Consider the following 22907-nt stretch of genomic DNA (forward strand, 5'->3'; position numbering starts at 1 on the left):
CCGTGCTGTCTTCACACGGGCTGTCACTTTCCTTTCCAGGAGGTCTGTGCCTGTCCCCCGCACCAGACACAGTGAATGTGAAAGCCTCTCTTACCACTCACTTAGCCTCTTGGCAAGAGAGCCAAGTGGTCTTCTGCCTAAAGTGTCTCTCACGGCTACAGGATTCGAATGGACAGCTCTCACCCTGCCTGTGGCATTGTTTCCTGGTTGCTGGGACCTCATGGCTTACCTTCAACTCAGAGCTCTTTCTCTTCTCCAGGGTATGTCCTTGGACAAGATGTTTTAAGCCGAGCTTCAGTTTTCTAACCTGGAAAATGGAGCTTTTTAAAAAGTTTTTATTCCTGAACTGCCTTCTCCATTTCTGTACCCAGCTTAACAGCCTGTCAAGCTGAGACTCTGTTCCTGTACAGTGGTGAGGATGATGTAATGCCCTTTTTCTTCTTTCCCCCATGTTCCATCCCAGGTAGCAGACCCCTGGCTGCAGTCTCCTTCTCCATGCTGCTTTGGAAGCTGTAGAGTTCTGTACTCACGTGTCCTGCGTGCCAGGCCTCCTGCCGACACTTCCCTTTGTCTCCCCGTTTATTCATTATTCATGTTTCTAACAAGCCTTTATTGAACATCTGCTATGACCCAGCGCTCTCCTGAGCACGGGGGACGCAGTGAGGAAATAAATGTGCCTCCTGCTTGCAAGAGAGGGAGAAGCTAGAGGGAAAGTCTGTCGAGAGAGGAGTCTGTGGATGGGATGGGCCACCCGTGGTCCAGGAAATCAGGGGCACCGGAAAAGGGGCACTTAACTCCTCGAAGGAACGGAGGGGTCCGAGGCGGCTTAGGGATGGCAGTCGTTCCGAGGCTGAATCAGAAGGATGAGTAGAGGTTACCCAAGTGGAGGATGGGATACAACCATGGAGACTTGAGTGCTGGTGGGGTTTTGAGTAAACACACACACACAGAGTGAGCTCAGCAAAGCAGCCGCTGTCCCTGAGGGTGATACTGGGCACCTGTGACGATGTCTGGAAACAGTTGCGCTTGTGATTTAGAGGGGCTCCTGGCATCTCGTGGGTCAGAGCCAGAGGTTCTTCTAAACATCCTTCAGTGTGTGGGTTCACCCCCCCACGAAGAATGACCTGACCCCAGAAGTCAGCAGTGCTGAGTTGAGGAGCGCTGGGCTGCAGCCTGAGGAGCGGTGATGGAAGGCGGGACATTAGAGGTGCATGCGGACGGCCTTCTCAGCACTCGAGAATGTGCGTGTGTGTACGCCGGCGTGGATGCGGAGGACCTGTGTTCCTTCTGCTCCGGGGCCGCACCACGTAGGTTCTGAAAGGCCTGTTGACTCGCTGTCCAGAGAGTCTGCAACTCAGCAGGCGTGCCTCCCCGCGGCTCCTTCCCAGAGTCTTCACCTTGATTTATGAGAACGTTTCGTTCCCCTCTCAGTGTTTATGACATCCCGGGACTTGGTGGAACCACCAGGAAATGAGAGTGGACAGTGAGGCGATTATCATTCATTTTCACTCCCCATAAACATTTCTGTTTCTCTTTTGGAAGACATTGCTAATCCCCTGGTGCGTTGGCTTTGAGTGTTCTTTCTTCAGCCTTGGTATAGAAAGCAAAGTGGTAGTGACTTTTTCCTTACGGCTGCTGAAAAGGTCACACGGCGTTTGGACCGCTGCCTGCTTCTACCCTGGAGCACAAAAGATCCAGGAGCAGAAACTGGTTCTAACAATATCCCTTTAGAAAACACCGCGGGAATGTGAGTTCTCTTCCCTTTGAGTTCAGAGGCATTTCGTCCCTCCACTTCAGAGTTGGAGGATGTTGTGCCCTTGATCCCTGCTTCCTAGAGGAGTTTGATAATTGAGTGGCCTGAGAAGCAGCCTGTAGGAACCTTTAGGAGCCCTGGGCTTGGGAGGACTTCTTTCTCCCTATGTGTGTATTTAAATTTCTGAAAAAGTTTTAGTTTCGATGGAAATGGGAATGGAGGGATTAGAGGGGGTGCATAAAGACTAGGAGAATCTCCAGCTTTGTGTTATGGTGGGAGACCTTGCCCATCTAAGGGCTCTTTGGCTGCAAGCAACAGAGGAGCCTGGATGCCTTGAGCAGGAAAACATGATGCTGTATCTGGTGTGACTGTGTGCATGTGACAGAAAGGCAAGCACACTGTGGCTTACTTTTCTGGTTGGGGCACCGGGGCCTCGGTGTGCCTCAGCCTGTGGCCCTAAGTGTGTAGCTTTCATCCTTGTGCTTGGGGTTCTGTGGTCACCATGACCACACACTCATGGTGGTCTTTTCCCATGAGCTGTCCTTGGGATGGTTCAGGTTTCATCCGCTGCCCTGTGTGACTCAGCTCACGCTTAGATTCTCGGGAGGGAGTCTAGGCCGCCTGTCTTTTGGGCCTGGTCGTGGTCCACTGTCCCTCCCCCTGAGCTGAAAACCAGGTAAGGGTAGGGATGAATGAGAGAAACTCTGTGCCACGCATCCTTGAAGGCACTTTTCTGAAGTGAAGGATTTATGTGGGCATCTCGGTTTGTTCTTGGATCCGTGCATGTGGGAGAAAGAAAGGAAAAGAACGGTAGCTGGCATTTCAGTAGTATCTACCCTGTAGATTCGTTCATAGGCACTGGCCCCCACGTGTGGTGGTAATTCCACTCTCCTCTCAGTCTTTACCCTGGCTCTGACTCCGTGTTTTCAGGCAGTAGGGAGAGGAGTTTCTTCTGAGACAAGTCAGCATTTAGCCTCCCAAATGATCTCTTTAGGCTCCTCTGGAGTCATCGTCTTCTAGGACTGTTTTTTTTGTTTTTTGTTTTTTTTAATGATAATAATTCTCAGTCTGCCCTTTTCTGCTTTTTGGGGTCTAGTCTATATATTTGGCACTTTAATTTAAATTTGAGTCCATAAATTAAACACATGTTACAATACAACCTCTAGAGTCACCCTATTTGGACTTAACTGGCCAAATTAAATTAATAAAATATATTATGAACTTAATTAAAGCTATCTTGGCTTCCGTTTCCTAATCTGGAGAAGAGGAATGGTCACTATCTTATAGAATCATGGAAATTGAATGGGATGATACATCTGATACATATGAAGTGCACTGTGTCATACACGTGTGTCCTTTAAATATTGGCTATTTAAAACATTGTTTAAAACAGCTTTCGTTTTGAAATAATTATAGATTCATTGGAAGCTACAAAAAATAGGGAGGATCCCTGTTCTCTTTATCCAGCTTTCTACAAAGTTTACATCTTCTATAACTAGGGAGCCAGGGAACTGACATCAGTGCAATCTGAGCGTATGTACTTCTGCTCTGCATGGGATTCTGACCCCCAAGGGAGGACCATTGCAGATGAAATTAAGATTAATAATTAGCTGAATTTTAAATGGAGGGGTTATCCAGGATTGTCTGGGTGGACCGTGTGTAATTAGGACCATAAAAAGTGCAGAGGAGTCAGGTGAGGCAGTCAGAGAGAGGACTCGACAGACCCTGCTGGCTGTGCAGACGCAGAGAGGGCGCCGTGTGCCCGGGGAGCAGGCGAGACCCTGCTGGCTGTGCAGACGCAGAGAGGGCGCCGTGTGCCCGGGGAGCAGGCGAGACCCTGCTGGCTGTGCAGACGCAGAGAGGGCGCCGTGTGCCCGGGGAGCAGGCGAGACCCTGCTGGCTGTGCAGACGCAGAGGGGGCGCCGTGTGCCCGGGGAGCAGGCGAGACCCTGCTGGCTGTGCAGATGCAGAGAGGGCGCCGTGTGCCCAGGGGAGCAGATGGCCTCCGGATGGGGGAAGGGGCGATGGGGTCGGTCCTCCCCTTGGAGACGCTGGGGAGGAGCGCATCCTGCCAACCTCTGGGGCTGACCGCGTGGTCTGTGTGGGAGCTCTGATATGTAAAATGGAAAGGTGATTAACTTGTGTTATTTTAAGCTGTGACATTTTTGGTGATCTAATAAGTTCTCTGGAGAAGGCAATGGCACCCCACTCCAGTACTCTTGCCTAGAAAATCCCATGGGCAGAGGAGCCTGGTAGGCTGCGGTCCATGGGGTTGCTAAGAGTCGGACACGACTGAGTGACTTCACTTTCACTTTTCACTTTCATGCACTGGAAAAGGAAATGGCAACCCACTCCAGTGTTCTTGCCTGGAGAATCCCAGGACGGGGGAGCTTGGTGGGCTGTCGTCTGTGGGGTTGCACAGAGTCGGACACGACTGAAGTGACTTAGCAGTAAGTTCTCTGCCGTTTTCTCACATGTGTAGATTCATGTAACTGCAACCACAGAGGTCTCCCTTGAGCTGCCCCTTTGGACTCATGTCTGTCACACTCTGCTCTCAGCCTTACTGTGTTTTCTGAGGAGGTGAAGCTTTTCCAGGCACCCCTTGCCCCATGCTGTCTTTTCTGGCTGGGATGCTTTCCCCAATCATCCTTGCTAAGCCTCGTCTGATTTCTGAGACCCTCTCTTGGACGACCTCATCTCAACCAGACCTCCCAAAGTTCTTTACCTTTATCTCACAGCACTTATCATGATACATGGATAGAGGTATGCTTATTTGAGTGAGAATATTTGCTGAGTCTGGAAACCATACGAGGGTAAGAACTGTAACTGTTTTAACTCGGCGCTGATTTCTCTGCCTCATGGATGTGACTGTGTTGACAGTAGGAGTCAAGTAGATTTTTGTTGAATGAAGGAACATATGTCAGTATTCATGATACAGGTCTGAAATCACACCTGGATCTTCAGCAGAAGAGTACACTAGCATGGTAACAAATTCTACCCGCATCTGCCTAGCAAACTTTCATTTTAAAAATCACCTTCTGTGTGAATGGTCAGTGCTAAACTCCAGTTCTGGTTGGGTGTCTGCAGGAGTAGTTATACTTCTGTGAACTCCAAGGAGATAGTTGGACATGACTGAACCTGCTTGGTACAGCTGGACAATTTTGCATTTGTTTTTTATCCCCTAGTTTTTCTTTTGTTCCAGAAGTAGTTTGGTTAATTCATACTGATGAAAAAATCATGGTATCAGCTTTATTCCCTGAAGAACACTTAGGCTTCTTTTTGCCAAACATAATTACCCTGAGAAGGAACTGATGAAGCAAACGTACCTCTTGGCCAAATGCTTCTTTAGAGTTATTCAACCAAAGATAGCAGGCTGCACCTAGGGGACGCCAAACATCTGGATGAAGAAGGAAATACCCAGATGTTTTCAAGTATCTGGATGTTTCTAACCATCTGGCGCCCTTGGTTATTGACAAACGATCCAGCTGTTTTGCGGAAGATGGTATACCTAATCTAACAGAAGAGAGAAATCGTGTTCTTGAAAAATCTTGATGCCATCCCATATGTACTAAGGCCGGGTATCTGTCTTTAATTGAAGCCAGGATTTGATTGCAGAAGATGAAAATAGCTCCTTGCTTACAGAGGCTGTTGTCTTGCTGTGAATGCCAGACTGTAAAGATTTTAGGTTAATTGTCTCATTTAGCATCAGAGTCTAAGTTGTTTGTAGCTTTCTTCTGTTTACAACGTATTTGTACCTCAACCAGTAACTTTACGAATGGAACATAAGAGTGCTGATACTCTGTGCAGGGAAAAGCCTGCCTATTGCCTTGGCATTTGTGCTTTTAAAATCAGAGAAGAAAGTTTGCCACCTAAAATTTCTAGTGTAAACAGGAATTCATGAGCCTTGATTGAAAAATGAGTCTTGTCCACAGCAGGGATCTTAAGAGTCTGTCTGTAGAGCACTCTCTGTCCCTCTCTCTCCAGTTTTCTATTGTTTAAGCTTAAGCATGACAGTATTTTTTTTTTTTTAATGAAGACTGGAATAGAGTAATGTTAACTGGAAAGCTTATTGGAATTTGAAACCTATTCATGGTCTGCTGCTTGAATCCGTGTCTGATGTCTGTAGATCTTTGGGATTGAGTATGCAGTCCTTAAAGGATGTCTGAACGGGGAGTAAAGACCCGGGGCTTGCCTCTGAATGTGATGTTACTACTCTGCCATTTTCTTGAATGGTTCGCTGGAGCACATGAAGTAAATTATAGGAAGCCGAGTGGTCCAGCAGTTAAGTCCCTGTCAGAAGGGCGAGGATGCCTGCACGGGAAGACGTGCGCAGCAGGGTCAGCTCTGCACCGCGGGGAGTGGGCTCCCAGCCAGAGGCTGTGGTCTGACTGTGTTTCCTGCTTTGAAGCTTAGTCCTCAGCTAAGGGGAGGTAGGGCAGCAGCTGCTGGCAGTGGGGTGCGGGTAGGTAGGCAGTGTTTCCCACGATGATGATGATTAGTGACATTAGCTTTTCATAGCAAAAAGGGGCTAATGGATTTCACTTTTGAGTGTCTCCTAAACATGCTGCAAGTGACAGACCCACGTGGACAAGTTGTGGATAAAAGGCAGACTTGAGTAAGTGCATGAGAACAACAGCTTGAATGGCCAACCCCAAATGTCTCTCCTAAATAGTTTGCTCTGAATTAAAAAAAAAAAACAACCACCCAAATGGTTTCAATTTTGTCATATATCAATGGGATGATTGTGTATTTATTTCTCACTTGCCCTGCCAGGGGGCTGGGGTTTGTGGGGGAGACAAGGACAAACAGTGCAGAAGAGCAAATGAGCCAAATCCATGTGGATTTGGTTATATGCTGATTAGACAGTTTGCTGTTCTGTTGTTTTTAACATCTCCCAAACCTTCTGGATATGAGCCATCCTGGTGGGGGTGTGATATTTGGGCTTTGGCTCCCTTTGTAACGTAAGGCACTGTTCTGCATCTCCAGAATTTCTTCTTTAAAGTCATAGTATGTAATAATGATGGCTAGTGTTTGCTGAGTCATTCAGTTCAGTTCAGTCAGTTCAGTCGCTCAGTTGTGTCCGACTCTTTGCGACCCCATGAATTGCAGTACGCCAGGCCTCCCTGTCCATCACCATCTCCCGGAGTCCACTCAGACTCACGTCCATCGAGTCCGTAATGCCATCCAGCCATCTCATCCTCTGTCGTCCCCTTCTCCCCCTGCCCCCAATCCCTCCCAGCATCAGAGTCTTTTCCAATGAGTCAACTCTTCGCATGAGGTGGCCAAAGTACTGGAGTTTCAGCTTTAGCATCATTCCTTCCAAAGAAATCCCAGGGCTGATCTCCTTTAGAATGGACTGGCTGGTTCTCCTTGCAGTCCAAGGGACTCCCAAGAGTCTTCTCCAACACCACAGTTCAAAAGCATCAATTCTTCGGCGCTCAGCCTTCTTCACAGTCCAACTCTCACATCCATACATGACCACAGGAAAAGCCATAGCCTTGACTAGACGGACCTTAGTCGGCAAAGTAATGTCTCTGCTGAGTCATTAATATGGCCAAAATCTGTGCCCGAGTATTGCCCATTTATTTCTTTTTATACTTCACAATGAGGCTTCCCTGGTGGCTCAGATGGTAAAGAATCTGCCTGCAATGCAGGAGACCTGGGTTCGATCCCTGGAATGGAAAGATCCCTTAGAGAAGGGAATGGCAACCCACTCCAGAATTCTTGCCTGGAGAATCCCACGGACAGAGGAGCTTGGGGCTGGCTACAGTCCATAGGGCTGCAAAAAGTTCAACATAACCGAGTGACTCTCATACACAGAAACGTCACAACAACCCAGTGATGTAGATATTATTAGCCCTATTTTTGGTGGGGAAAACAGGGATTCAGGGAGGTTAACTAACTTACCGTAGTGTCAGTTCAGTCGCTCAGTTGTGTCCAACTCTTTGCAACCCCATGAATCGCAGCACGCCAGGCCTCCCTGTCCATCAGATTAGGGCAAATGACTGTTGGGAGGCAGGCTGCAAATGCAAAGTGGGTCTGACTGAATCTTTTGAATTGACTCTCTGTCCCTGGATGATGCTTCTCCTGAAGACCCCTGTACTTTTATAAATGTAAATAAAGTTAGTTTGGACCAGGTGCGAATGAACGTTTCTTCTAATGGGGCTGATAGCAAATAATTTAGGCTTTACGGTACAGTTTCTGTTGAAACTATTCAACTTTGCCTTTGCAGCGCAAAAACAGCCATATTCAGTATGTAAATGAATGGGTGTGGTATTCCGATTTAAAAAAAGAAACCAGTATATAGACACTGAAGTTTGGATTTCATATTTATGTTGACATGTCACTAAATATTCTTCTTTTGATTTTTTTCCCCCTATCATTTTAAAATGTTAAAGCCATTCTTAGCTCACAGGCCATACAAAAATTGGCAATGGGTTGGATTTGGGTGGTGGGCTGTGATTTGCTGACATCTGCTGTGGAGAAATGATAGAATGTACTTTAACAACCTGAGTGAAGAATGAAAGGGCTGCTTCAGAAAGTCTGCTCAGAAGAGTCAAGGGGAGGCTATCTGGTGGACAGGGGGACCTGTGGGATTTGTCTTGAAGCTCAGAGCATGATCTGTGTTTTCCTAGATTTCTTTATTTTAACTTGCTTTCCATGCATCAGTGGGCATTCTAGTGGCGGTGGGGGAGGCATCCACGTTGTTCCGTGGCATCACTGACAGTACAGATGTTTTTATGTGTTCCCTCATTCAGCACATCTTTACTGAAGCACCTCTCATGATATTTATACATTAGATGATAGACAGTCCTTTTCCACATCCTCCCATGACTTCCAGAATCTTCTGTCAATAGCAGGAAGACAGACAGTACACATCAGAAGCTCAGTTGATGACATACAGTATGATCAGAAAACCTTGCGTTTCTCTTTGATCTTGTTAAACTAATAGTTTGGTCTGTTTATATCTACATTATTCGTATCAGTCAGAGGGTGAGGGTAACGGACAGATGTATAAATATGCTATGGTATGTCCATACAATGGAATATTATATAGCCATAAAAGGGAGTGAAGTCCTGATGTGTGCTAAAACGTAGATGGACCTTGAATATATTACGGTCAGTAAAAGAAGCCAGTCACAAAAGACCACACACTGCACGATTCCATGTACATGGAACGTCTCAAACAGGGAAGTCTATGGTGAGAGAAAAGGACATTGATCATATTGTTTAGGGCTGGAAGTGGGTGGGGAGTAGCAGTAGCTAAAGGTGATGAAAATGTTTAAAATCAATTGTGCCAAGGGATGTAGGACTCTGTGGATGTACTAAAACCTGTCGAATTTTACACATTAAATGGGTGAATTTTTTCGGTCCACGAATTACATCTCAACAAGGCTGTTAAAATGTTATAGTGGTGATTGATTAGTTTTTGTCCTCAGAAAATCCATTTTGTACAAGAACTGCTTGTGGGCCTAGCAGCCCATTTCTCAGATTTCTTGGCCAAGTTTGCTTGGAAGACTAGCTTGTGTTAGAGCCTTGAGTCACTGTAACACACTGGAAGTGGTTTGCTGGTTACACAACAGCTTAGACCATTAAAGCCCTAGCTAGGCATTCAGGGTAACAGTCAGGCGAATGTTTACCATCTCTAATCAGGAGAAATGAAAAATTACGTGTCTCATTTTAAATATGTTGCCTTTGATCACAGGTGTTGTTAAAACAGCTCTTTTATGACTTTATAAATATTCCGGGATTTATTTGGAAGCAGTGTTTCATTATTCCTATACTATGATTAAATATTGAGAATATTGCTTTTCCGATTGTTCTATCGCAGTATTTAATGAGTGCAATTAAATGGAAAAATTGCCTTTTTAACTGATGATAGTCCATTAGTGTCTCTGTCTCTTCAGAAAAGAAAAGAAGTGAATTATTAGAATGACAAATGAGGCGAAGTTACCACCGTGATGGAGAGGTGCGATCTCCCTCCACATAATCTTCAATTAGTGATCTCTGTAAGAGGATGTTTTTCAAAAGGGTAATAGAGAAGTAATGAGATCAGAAGGAGGTCAGCCCGGCCTTCTCCGTCTGGCAGCTTGATTAATTTATTTCTCCTTCTTGGAGATTGCTGCAAGGGGCTTTGGTCACCCTCTGTTTCCCATGGGACTGTAACCTGAGTGACTGCCGATACATTAGCCTTACAGGCAAGGAAGCCAGTCCATTGCCCTGCACGAGGAGGCTTTGGAGTTAGAAGGTAGTTTGATTTGGGGGCCTCAACTCAAACCCTCATCAGTGGGTTTGGACGATGAGAAGGATTAAGAAATGTTAACAACAATTCATCAAATTACATACTGAGCCTCGAGTGCCTCCTGGGTCTGGCACCGTGCGCCCACAGTGTCGTTCCCGTCTCTTGGTTCGCATGAGGTGGTGGGGCTCCTTTTCCAGATGAGGAAGTAAAAGCTCAGAGGTGCCACAGGTCCACACGGTTATGAAGTGGGGACGTAGGATTTGAACCCCCATCTGGCTGTGAACTTTCAGTTCCCCCTGGAAGTCCACGGCTTCCCGTACCCCGTGTTCAGACGTTGCATCCTCCTTTTGTCCCACTGAGAAGCAGGGCAGCTTCATACCCGTGAAGCAGCCTGACCAGTGAGGTCCTGTCGCAGGACTGCAGCTGATGGTGTCACTTTGTTTCTCTGTTTGGGGCCCAAATGTTCAAGGCTGTATGCAGTGCGGCAGGGCGGCCTGTTCAGTCTTGTTTTGGATACCTGACCACCCCATCCGAGGGCCTCCCTTGTTAGCTCAGTTGGTAAAGAATCTGCCTATGATAGAAGAGATCCTGGTCCGATTCCTGGGTCGGGAAGACCTGCTGGAGAAGGGAAAGGCTACCCACTCCAGTATCCTTGGGCTTCCCTGGTGACTCAGCTGGTAAAGAATCTGCCTGCAATGTGGGAGACCTGGGTTTGATCCCTGGGTTGGGAAGATCCCCTGGAGAAGGGAAAGGCTACCCACTCCAGTATTCTGGCCTGGAGAATTCCATGGACTGTATAGACCATGGGGTCGCAAAGAGTCGGACACGACTGAGCGGCTTTCACTTTCACTCTTCACCCCATCAGGTCCTTCTGGGACAGCGCCGTGTTGTAACCATCCCCTGGGCCATTGAATGTTCTCATCAGAGAGGAGAGACTTGGCTTCATGAAGGAATATAAATACTCCAACTACAGCTCCCCGGCTGCCTCACTGTGTGTCTTTGCACAAGTCACTTAGCCCCTCTGACCTCAGTTTTTGGTTGTTCCGTTTTGTTTTCTTTGTCATGTCTGGCAGGGTTGCTGTTTTCCTGAAACAGAACATAAAGCACAGTTTCTGGCACCCACCCCGTATCTCATTTGTAATTTATAGTTGTTTCAACGTCAGTACCGACGTTTCTGCCTTCTTGCATGCCATTCTCATGGACTTAATATCTCATGCAGTCGTTTAAAGGCACATCTTATTTAAAATATAGATAGAACATCCATCGCCATAGCATATTTAATTTTATTGGAAAAAAATTTCCACACATACAGCTTCGGAAAGCTTTTTAGGCTGTGTTCTGTTTGAATGTAGACTCTCCCACTACAGGGATGACAGACCCCTGCAAAAATTCTACTTCTCCAGCCAAATTTCTCTTGCTCTGTTTTCTTATGGCCCTTGGGGGCTCATTATCATCAACAGCATCAATTAATAGTCATCCTCGGAGTCCTGGGTCCTCAGCACAGCGCTGGGCACCACCCCCAGGAGCTGCCACTCTGGGCTGAAATTACGACCTTTTGACATCTGAGTCCCTAAGTGGCCCCCTGCTGAAGAATCGGTTAAAACGCATCCAGAGCGAGAGTTCATTTAAGCAGTAGCGATGGGACTAAATTATAGTCCAGGTTTGTCTTATGAAAGATGATAAATGAATATGTCACACTGGGAAAGAAATCACTCTGTCATCATCTGACAGGCTGGCTTGATTTGCACGTGCTGGTGTCCCTAAAAGTCTGGTTGGGGGTGAAAAGCGTGTAGGTTTCCAGGTCCGGCCGACTTCCCGACTCCTTCTGCACCTCCCCCAGGTTGGGTCTGGGGCATCTTTATCAGATCTCTAATCCCCGGCAACCTCAGCATCAGAACACCACCCACAGGGCAGGGCGTGGGGCTTTCACCAGGAGAAGCTCCATCATGCTTTCAGCGCGGGGAGCACTCAATGAATTCAAGCCCGCAGCTGCCTCCTTCCATGGTTTGGGACATCACTGCTGCCTCTGCTCAGCCTCCCACTGGGCAACCTCTCTTTAGCAGGACATGTGTTCTCACCAGCTTTTTTTTTTTTTTTTACTTCAAGAGTGGTCTCTAGTCTGCCCAGTGAGGATGTTTTTTCTCCTGCAAGCACTTAGCTGAAGTGCTCTCCTGCAGGTCCCTGACTCTGCCTGCAGTATGGTTCCTTGCGAAGGTGGTTAGCCTTCAGCAAAGCTCCTAGCAGCATCCAGAGCCGGCATTCAAAGAGCAAGAGATTCCGAGTCGGCAAACCAGAATGTGTCCTGATTTCTTTGGGTCCCGACTCCCTTATCTGCAGGTCAAAAATCCGAAAGCTTGAAAAACAAACGAAAAACGTTCTTTAAGGTGGGGGCAAACTCGAGAGGCATCAAAACTTGAGTCAAACTGTCACTCATAATCCTCCCGTTTATATCACTCTTGTTTATAATCCTCGTTTGTCCCAGTTACCCATGTTATGCGACCATTGATGCGATTTGCTGCAGAAATACTAATGTGTGACGTCCGGGTGTGGGTTCAGGCTCTGCAGCAGGATGCTTCACGGCACACAGCCAAGGAACTATTTTAGGCTTCTTTAAGAAAAAAAGCTTCAGAACCATTCAACGTAAAGACCTACAGATCTTGATCTGTGAAGCCTTGGGCAAGCTGTTTGATTTTGACTTTTCTACACAGTGGTGGTGAAGAAGGTGATGGTGATGATGGAAGTAATAATCCTGTAAGAACACCGCAAAGGTTTGCCTCTTCCTCATTCAGGAAATAGCTCCCGGGGGCCTGCTGTGCTCAGTGCTGGGGCTCAAAAGAGCTGGATACAGAAACAGGGTTAAACAAGGAAGTTTGGTGAATTCCCTGCCCTCACCAAAAGAGTTACTAGTGAGAACAGAAATGCACTGTCAGTAATGCAGGTGTGACTGGAGACCTGGCAAGCAGTGTCTGCCTTTGGCTGAGATGGAAGTGATAGTCTCTCAGTCGTGTCCGACTCTTTGCAACCCCACATGCTGTAGCCCACCTGGCTCCTCTGTCCGTGGGATTCTCCAGGCCAGAAGACCGAAATAAGCTGCCATTCCCTTCTCCAGGGGATCTTCCAGACCCAGAGATCAAACCCGGGCCTTCCACATCACAGGCAGATTCCTTACCATCTGAGCCACAAGGGAAGCCCTGGGCTGAAAGGTGCCATTAGAAACCATTTCCGCACTTGGGCACTGCCAGGCCCTCCCTCCTTTCTGGGGACAGCTCACCTTTGCCCACATGAGTAGTAGTTCAAGTGAAATTGCAGCCTCAGGGCATCTGTGGACTGAACGTTGGGTTCCAGTTTCCACCAGATGCTGGCATTTCCACTTCTGGCTACTTGGTCTAGCCAGCTCTCCTCCCTGGGCATCTGGGCAGTGGCTCTCTGCAAGAAATAGGAAACGATAATAGGATGGAAAGAAAGGGCTTGCTTTCTTAGAACAGTTTCCTACCTGGAAGGTTCTGGAAAAAGGGATGTTCTAGCATCTGCTGACTCTTGTCACCAAAGGCCTTAATAGAAGCAGAAACAGTTCTTGGGGCTTTGCGGCCCATGTGACCTACCTCTGCAGCTCTCACGGAAGCATGTGGCCAGGTAGCAAGGTCCCTTTGCGAATTCTGTGGCATTTGGCAATGTCCCCAAACATAGCCTCTGTCAGGGATAAGCAATTTGCTGAATACATTCACGAGAGGAGGAGTCATGGCAAAGAATTCCACTGTTTCTTGCCAACATAGCCAGGGCGTAAGAAGTGAAGCACCTTTTTTTTTTTTTTCTTTCCCCTAATGACAGTCTTTATGGATTTTAATCCCTAATGTCTGTGGTGGTAAGTCACTTCAGTCATGTCTAACTCTTTGCAAGTCTAGGGACTGTAGCCTGCCAGGCTCCTCTGTCCATGGGATTCTCCAGGCAAGAATACTGGAGTGGGTTGCTATGCCTTCCTCCAGGGGATCTTCCCAACCCAGAGACAAAACCCACGTCCGTGCGTCTCCCGCATCGGCAAGTGGTTCTTTACCACTAACACACCTGGGCAGTCCCCCTAATGGCTAAATGGCACTTAAAGCCTTACTGTAAAGTGAAATCTGTCCCTTGATAACAAATGTTTGTTTTTATTATTGTTGTTTTAATACAAACCAGTAGCTGCATGCATGTACTTAAAGCCACTGAACTGTACACCTGAAATGGTTACGGTGGTAAATTTTCTGCTGGGTATATTTTACCTCAAACTTAAGGAAGAAAGCCATGACAAACCTAGACAGTGTTTTAAAAAGCAGAGACATCACTTTGCCAACAAAGGTCTGTAGAGTCAAAGCTATGGTTTTCCCAGTAGTCATGTATGGATGTGAAAGTTGGACCATAAAGAAGGCTGAGCACTGAAGAGTTGATGCTTTCAAACTGTGGTGTTGGAGAAAACTCTGAGAGTCCCCAGACAGCAAGGAGATCAAACCAGTCAGTCCTAAAGGAAGTCAACCTTGACTACTTATTGGAAGGACTGAAGCTGATCTGGCCTGCTGATGCAAAGGGCCCACTCATTGGAAAAGACCCTGATGCTGGGAAAGATTGAGGGCAAGAGGAGAAGGGAGCCACAGAGGATGAGACGGTGGCATCACTGACGCAATGGACTTGAGTTTGAGCAAACTCCGGGAGGTTGTGAAGGACTGGGAAGCCTGGAGTGCTGCAGTCCATGGGGTCGCAAAGAGTCTGACATGACTTGGCAACTGAACAACAGCAACAACAACAATAAACCAGTAATTGATTCTAAACCAGCCAATTCACTATGTAAAATTTCCTAAATGAATGAGTTTTGAAAGAAAATTTCACTAGTGATCACGTGTTCCACTTCTGTTTATTAAGCTAGAAAACCGAGTTGGAGCAGTATTTGTGCACAGCATGTATTTGTATGTTTTTCTGAACATGCCAGGAAAATTTGAAGATGCTCCCCCCTCTTTTCACTTACTCTCAAAGAGAAATTTAATTTACTATTTCATGTCTGCTTTTCAAACTTCCTCCTGGAAACAGACGAGAATAAAATTAGGTTTCTGTAAGCTGGGATGATGTGCGTGTTATTCTTACTTTCAATATGGGTAAAGTAATCTCTCCACTTTATTTCTAAACAGTACCTCGTAATATAAATAGTCTTTTCTTGTGCAGCCTGTTTATTCAGACAGGTGGAAGTTGACTCTAAAGATTGGCATTAAATTGAGGAAACCATTCATGTTGTAAATAAGATAATTTGTTTCTGCCCCCCAAAAGATTAAAATATAGATTTTTTTCATACTCTGTGTTATTTTTAAAACCCACGGTCCCTGAATATGTTTGATTCAGATTTGTGTCCATAATTTGGGAGGGCCTTTATTTGTAACTGGTGCATCTTTGAGTTGCAGAAATCATCACTGAGAGTGTTTTCTCATTTGTACTTGAGTTGCTTGCATTTGTTATTAAATGAAATGTTCAGCTAGAGGTCTTACTAATTCCCTCAGCAATAGTTGAGAGCGCAGGCAGTACCACTATTATTTAGCTGTTGTTTCTGTACTTTTTGCAGACATATCCCTTCTCCTTCCAAAGAATAGAGTCAGGTATCCAGGTAGTACAGCAGTTGTATACTAATACACAGTCTCATGACAGTGGCTTATTTTTCTAGTTTAGGTGGATATGAGATTCCTCACAGATGATCTTCACGGTAGAACTAGTTATTGCTCATTCTTTTTGCTTTAACTTCCATGTGCCAAATGGACTTTACTGTGAGAATGTGGTGGACACGTGCAGACCGAGCCCTGTAACTCACGCTTGTGTAAACTGGGAATAACACTGCCCATCTCTGCTTCTTTCACCAGACTCACGAGCAGTGGGCATGAAATGAATGGCTGTGACACAGGCCTACAGAAACAGGACAGGGTTTTGCTGTTCTGAAAAACTCAGCCTTACATATCCCTCATTTATGGACTTTGATTTGTCCTTACAGTGTTTTATAAAGTCCCTACTATGTGCCGGGGCCTTCCCAGGTGCCACCACGGCTAAAGAGCCCGCCTGCCAGTGTAGGAGATGTGAATTTGAGCCCTGGGTTCGGGGAGATCCCCTGGAGAAGGAAATGGCTACCTACTCCAGTATTCTTGCCTGGGAAATCACACGGACAGAGGAGCCTGGTGGGCACAGTCCATGCGGACACAGACGTGTCAGCCACAGCTGAACAACTAAAAAGCAGCAGCACTGCCTGCTAGCCTTGGGCGGGATGCTTTTGCATGGATTGCTTTCTTTAATCCTTCCAGTAATCTTTCAGATGTCCGCTAAAATTGTCCCTTTAGTCCCACAGACTAGGGCATGGGGAGGGTCCCTTGTTTGCTGTCAGTGGGCGGTGGAGCTGTAAGTCAGAGCAGGAGGCCTGAATTCTGAGGTCTGCTCTGAAGTGCTTGGTCCTAGTGGAGGGAGCGGGCATTTGGAGTGCCATGCCACCCTGTGAGGGAGTCGGAGGTTTTCCTCCGTGTCCAGCGCAGCTCAAACCTGCTTGCCTGGAAGCCTTCCTGGAGTGCCCTGGCTGTCTTAGCAGGCTGGGTCTCCCCACCTGGCCTGTGCCCGCTGTGTCCTGGCTCTGTCTTTCCGCCACTCTGAGCTTTGCTTGCCGGGCTTTTCCAAGAGAGCCTGGGCTGTTTTCCTAGAGAGACAGATGCCCAGATACCCCTTGGACCTCATCTTTTAGAATCTCTGCAATTCTAAACTCCTTTGCAGGTAATCTCTAGGGGAGATGAAGCGGAAGAAAGACTCCTGTAGACCACGAGCGCCTCAAAGCCGTGGGTGGGGAGGTGTCTTCTCCGTGGCCTCAGGGCCTTGTTGGAGGAGAGTGCAGCCTGTGATCCATGGGGCTGAGTGAATTAGTGAGCTCAAGAGCCCAGCGGTGGATATCGGAGGAAAGCCAAGACTTCATCCAGGCTTTGGAGTCTACTCTGTAAGCTGAAAGACTGATTCCAGTTCAGCCAAGGGAAAGCATGTCCATTCATCTCCCCCAGGTATTTACACAGGTCAGTTAAATGGGCTGATAGGCTAATTTTTTGGGTGGCTAATGAGCTGTTGCTTTTCCTCTGTGTCGTTATGATCAGATGTAATGATTTGACAGTTGCCCAAATGATCCCGTTCATTATGGTTTTAATCATCATGGTGATCATGGTGATTGATGAGGCTCACTGACATTCGTGGAGGGCTCCTTTTGCTCTGCGCATTAAGATCAGAACACAGCGTGTGTTTTCCTCATGGCCTGCATAGGACACACCATTATCCCCATTTTACAGATGAAGAGAATGAGGCTAAGAGAATTCAAATCCCCTAATGTCACAGCTGTTATAGTTCAGGGTGATGTCTGAATGTGGACAGAGATCTGTCTGCATTGCTTATGCTCTTAACTGTATCATAGTCTCTGTTCTTTCACTGATAACCTTCATGCAGATAGTACAAAAAATCTTTTCAACTGAGGTTCTTCTCTTGAATATTCTGAGCAGCATGGGAGAACAGCCATGTTTTTTCTGGTGTTACATTTTTAAAATTTTGTTTTCATGTCTAAATAAAAATAATTACCTTATCATTAGGCATTATTGTAATCATAGAATTTAGCGAGTCCTTGGAAGAAAAGTTATGACCAACCTAGATAGCATATTGAAAAGCAGAGACATTACTTTGCCGACTAAGGTCTGTCTAGTCAAGGCTATGGTTTTTCCTGTGGTCACGTATGGATGTGAGAATTGGACTGTGAAGAAAGCTGAACGCCGAAGAATTGATGTTTTTGAACTGTGGTGTTGGAGAAGACTGTTGAGAGTCCCTTGGACTGCGAGGAGATCCAACCAGTCCATCCTAAAGGAGATCAGCCCTGGGATTTCTTTGGAAGGAATGATGCTAAAGCTGAAACTCCATTACTTTGGCCACCTCATGGGAAGAGTTGACTCATTGGAAAAGACTCTGATGCTGGGAGGGATTGGGAGCCAGAGGAGAAGGGAACGACAGAGGATGAGATGGCTGGATGGCATCACGGACTCGATGGACGTGAGTCTGAGTGAACTCCGGGAGATGGTGATGGACAGGGAGGCCTGGCGTGGTGCAGTTCATGGGGTAGCAAAGAGTTGGACACGACTGAGTGACTGAACTGAACTGAACTGAAGCTGTTCTGACCCAACACTTAGTTTTGACTGTTGAGAAGAATGCTTGGATAGAAAAAATTTAAGGTGTATTCTTTTTGCTTTCTTCATCAAACTGTAATGAGAAATCTAGTATATGATTTATAGAATGCCTCTGGAAAAAAACAAAACAAACACGTGAGTGTATACACAAACATATGGATCTTAAGTGACATTAATGGAAATATAATCCATTTCAGTTCTTTAGAGTAAATATTTCATTAGCAGGAGGCATATTTGTGTACGTATGTGTGTATATATGTCTGTGTGGCTATCAGATACACATATAAGCATTAAATTTTCAAATGTTTACTCTGTTCTGAAAACGTGACCTAAAGTTTTAACTTAAGTTATTTGGAGTTTGATTTTATTTAAGATGCGTTTGAATTTTCAGTGAGTAATCCACTTAAGATATTAGTTATGGTTCTGGTAAAAGAAAAACACAGCAACAGCAGAAGGGTTTTAGCTCCATTGCCCTTCTTTTTTTCTCTCAGAAGCCTGGCCTGATCCACTGATGGTAAATATTTCATGTACTTTGCATATCAGCCCGAGTTCCCTTTGTGAAGTCGGGTAAATGGAATGTAAAATCCCCAAGTCCTCCAGACAGTAGAATGGCATTATTTGATGTTACATCACATAAACATGCAGATTTGATTCTCCCTTTACTCAGGCTGTAAAAACAAAGTTTTTTAAAGTGGTTAGCCATACCTGGAAATGTAAATGCACTCGCCTAATGTAATGCCAAAGAAAAATTAAGACAAATGATACCACATCGCTGCCACAAACTGCGGCTCGCACAAAATTCACTTTAGTTATTACGCTGTGAATACGGGCTCTCACCCTCCTCTGCGAATGCACAATTTATGTTGAATGCAACATGAATCATTTTAATAGACCGAGGAAAAAGTCCCCAAAGTCGATTTTCAAATTATGAACCTTGGAACAGAATATAACAACAGCCAGCCACAAATAGTTCAGACTCTACTCTGAGCTATGGGTGAACCATTAAAAATACAGCAAGCCCTTTTGGTTAGGTGTTACACAGTTCATAGCCTGATGGTCCCCAAAATATCAGAAACGGGATTTTTTAAAAAATGTTGACTTTTCTCGCCATCATGCTCTTCAGTTACTTTCCCATTTGTGTGATCAAGATACTCCCAAACAGAGCAGAGAGTTGGATATTGTTTGGAACTAATTATATATATTATAAATCCAAGAATTAATTTAAATGACCCAGTTTCTACAGAGAAAAAAAGAAAAGCCACATTGTTTTTAAATAGCTAACTAAACAAAGTACTCCCCCATATGGGAGTCATTTCCAAAGAACCAAAACCACCCACCAGGAAAATGTAAAATCCCTCAAAAAAAGAAAAAAAAATCACCAAATCATATCAAACAAGATCAAGAAAATTACATTGAGATGTCAGTTGTTTTCTTCCCAGAAGCAAAAGTTGACATGGAGATTATATGACAAGATGCCCTTGGGTGGAAACTTGAAGTTCCGCCAGTAGTCCTGAGGCCAGCTGCTTCAGCATCACCCAGTAGCTTGTTAGAGAAAGAAATTCGCAGGCCTCATCCCAGACCTATTGAATCAAAAGTTCAGAGAACATTGGTGGTGTTCGGGTGGAGGGTGAAATGGTCTCGAGCCACTGAAACCTGAGCTGTAAGAAATCCTTCACAGGATTTTGATGCATGTCATGTGGTACAGTGGTGAAGAATCCTCCTGCCAAAACAGGAAACACAGATTCGATCCCTGGGTCGGGAAGATCCCCTGGAGCAGGAAGTGGAAACCCACTCTAGTATTCTTGCCTGGAAACCCCATGGACAGAGGAGCCTGGTGGGCTACCATCCACGGGGTTGCAAAGAGTCGGACACGACTGAACGACTAAACAAAAGCATGATGGACAACCTGCGATTCTGATCCTGTAGCCCTGAGAATCGGCATTTCTAAAAGGAACTCTGGATGTGGATGCTATTTGTCTTGGCCAATGAGATGCCTGGCCTGCGGTTGCCAGGCAGATCACAGAGGGATGTGAGGGCGTTTGTGGAAGACAGCAAGGAGTGCTGATGACCTGTGTCAAACTGCAGGACGTGGTTCCCACCTGTTCTTTGGGGGGTAACAACCTGTTGGCACTGGCTGCCTGTTGCCATGGGGAAATGCAGTGTGGCCATGATTTCTGACTTGGTTTTTTACTGCAGGCTAAAGAAAACTGGCTCTTTTAAATAACATTTCCCAGTTTTAATGATTGACAGCTAAAGTGAAGTTCAGAGAAAACATGTTAGTGTAGGTGGTCAGGTTATAATATGTGCAAGACTCTGTTTTCTTTTAGCAAGTCTCCTAAGTCTGTTAGCAGGGTAGGAGGTAGGTGGAATATGTTGATGGAGTTTTAGAAGTACAGTTTAAGCTTTACAAAGTAGTTGAGCGGAGGGAACCTTCAAGTTCTGTATACACACTGGCTAGCACACCCTGCCGCTGGTACTGTCTCCTCTATTGACATCTTGCATTAGTGTGGCACACTCATTACAATTAATAATCTGGTATGGATGCATTCTTATTATTAATTTATTTTTATGAGAATTTGCGTGGCAGTGGTGTATTAGTTTCTGCTGCACAGCAAAGTGGATCAGCCACATGGATACATATATTCTTCCTTGGATTTCCTTCCCATTTATGTTACCACAGAGCACTCACTATATTATTAATTATATTCCATACTTCACCATGAAGGCTCACTGTTGGTGTTGCACATTCTGTGAGTTTTGACAACCATAGGAAAACGTGTGTCTACCACTGGTGTTTCATACAGCAGAATTTCACTACCCTAAAAATCCCCTAGCAGGTGTTTTCAAAAGCTCCATCTGTGTGTGTTACCATTGCCCCTAGCAAAGTCCTTCTGAGAATTAAGGGTCTGCAGATGGGAGGCGGGTCTCTGTGCTAAGAATGAGACGCCCACGTCCTGCATGGTGCCTCCCACAGGCATCAGTGAATCCCGAAGCTGGAACTTCTTAGCCGTCGTCTGTCCCCTTCCTTCATCTTACAGATAAGGAGCTGAGGACCAGTTGGAGGTCCTCAGAGGTGGAACTGGTGTAGAATTCCCTCTCTGAACTGGGCACTTTCCGTGTTCAGCTCTTATTGGAGTCTCCTTTAGAGAGAGTTCCTGCCAGATGCTAGTTACATCAGGTCACCCAGCAGCCAAGTAAAGGAGGATTGGTGGTATCTTGTATATGTGTGTGTGTGTGTGTGTATGTATAATGTGCATGTACACACACTTGTGTGTGTATAGTTACACACATGTAATTATTTTCCTATGACAGATATCAAAGCTTTCTAGAAAGGAGTGAGGGCCAACTGTGTAGGTCCTATGTTTCGTATTCACATGGTGTTTTCCTTACTGTTTAGTTCTCCTATGTAAACAAAACAATGAACAATTTAATTTTGTGGATTATACAAACTTGCAGTCTCCAGGGCAACAAGATTTTTATCAATTGCCTAAGTGCCTCATGAGGATATAGACGTAGAGATGCATAGTGTTCTTACGTACTTCCAGCTCCTGAGAGTTGGAATCGTTTGTTGAATCCAGAGAGACAAATTTGTTGTTTTCCACAATCATGGGAAAAGTGAGCAATTTTATCACTGCAAGATTGTCTTCAGTTAAAATATTGACTTAAATCTTTACATGACATGCTGTGGTTAGTCTGTTCTTATTAGTTGTACTGAACATTCAGTGAGACCTTTTAATCTCCGAAATTAAAAAAAAAAAGCTTTTTCATGGGTGACTTTTCTCCCCTTATTCCCATCCCCCCACCACTTTCTTTTTAAAGAACTTTTGTCATTTAGATCTTGCACCTCCCAGACTATTTCATAGGTATTTTCCTCTTCTGTATTTTATCTTTGTCTTCTTAGATTTCTTCTGACTTTTCTATTGAGTTTTTCTGCTGACATACTTTAAATTTCTAAAGGTTTTTGATTTTTCCCACTATTTCCTCTTCTTTAATAGCATTCTGTTCTTGTTTCATGGATGAAATTGACTCTGTTTTCTGTCTGATGTTAACAATAGTTGCTTTTGCTGTTTCTTTTTTGCCTTGAGCCTCATGGGACAGCAGAGGAATGCTGGGATTGCAGCACAACACTGTGACTGCCTGCTGCCTGCGTGCCCTCAGCACACGCCCAGTGTGGGGGACCTTCTGTGTGTGTGCCTGCCGCCTGCGTGCGCTCAGCACACTCCCAGTGTGGGGGACCTTCTGTGTGTGTGCCTGCCGCCTGCGTGTGCTCAGCACACTCCCAGTGTGGGGGACCTTCTGTGTGTGTGCCTGCCGCCTGCGTGCCCTCAGCACACGCCCAGTGTGGGGAACCTTCTGTGTGTGTGCCTGCCGCCTGCGTGCCCTCAGCACACGCCCTGTGTGGGGGACCTTCTGTGTGTGTGCCTGCCGCCTGCATGCCCTCAGCACATGCCCAGTGTGGAGGACCTTGTGTGTGTGTGTGTGTGTGTGTGTGTGTGTGAGTGTGTGTGTGTCTGCCTGTCTGTCTGCCATCTGCATGCCCTCAGCAGCACGCCCAGTATGGAGGACCTTGTGTGTGTGTGTGTGTGTGTGTGCGCCTGTCTGTCTGCCATGTGCGTGCCCTCATCAGCACGACCAGTGTGGAGGACCTTGTGTGTGTGTGTGTGTGTGTGTGTGTGTGTGTGTGTTTATCTGCTATCTGCGTGCCCTCAGCAGCACG

General features: G+C 45.9%; 1 protein-coding gene across 1 annotated transcript in view; it reads left to right on the plus strand.

The window, feature by feature from the left end:
• The window catches only part of WWOX (WW domain containing oxidoreductase), a 912592-nt gene that overhangs the window by 175756 nt on the left and 713929 nt on the right, over positions 1–22907 (plus strand). The gene's annotated exons all lie outside the window — the stretch shown is intronic.

The sequence above is a fragment of the Capricornis sumatraensis genome, chromosome 20 (assembly GCF_032405125.1).
Source record: "Capricornis sumatraensis isolate serow.1 chromosome 20, serow.2, whole genome shotgun sequence".
NCBI lineage: Eukaryota > Metazoa > Chordata > Mammalia > Artiodactyla > Bovidae > Capricornis > Capricornis sumatraensis.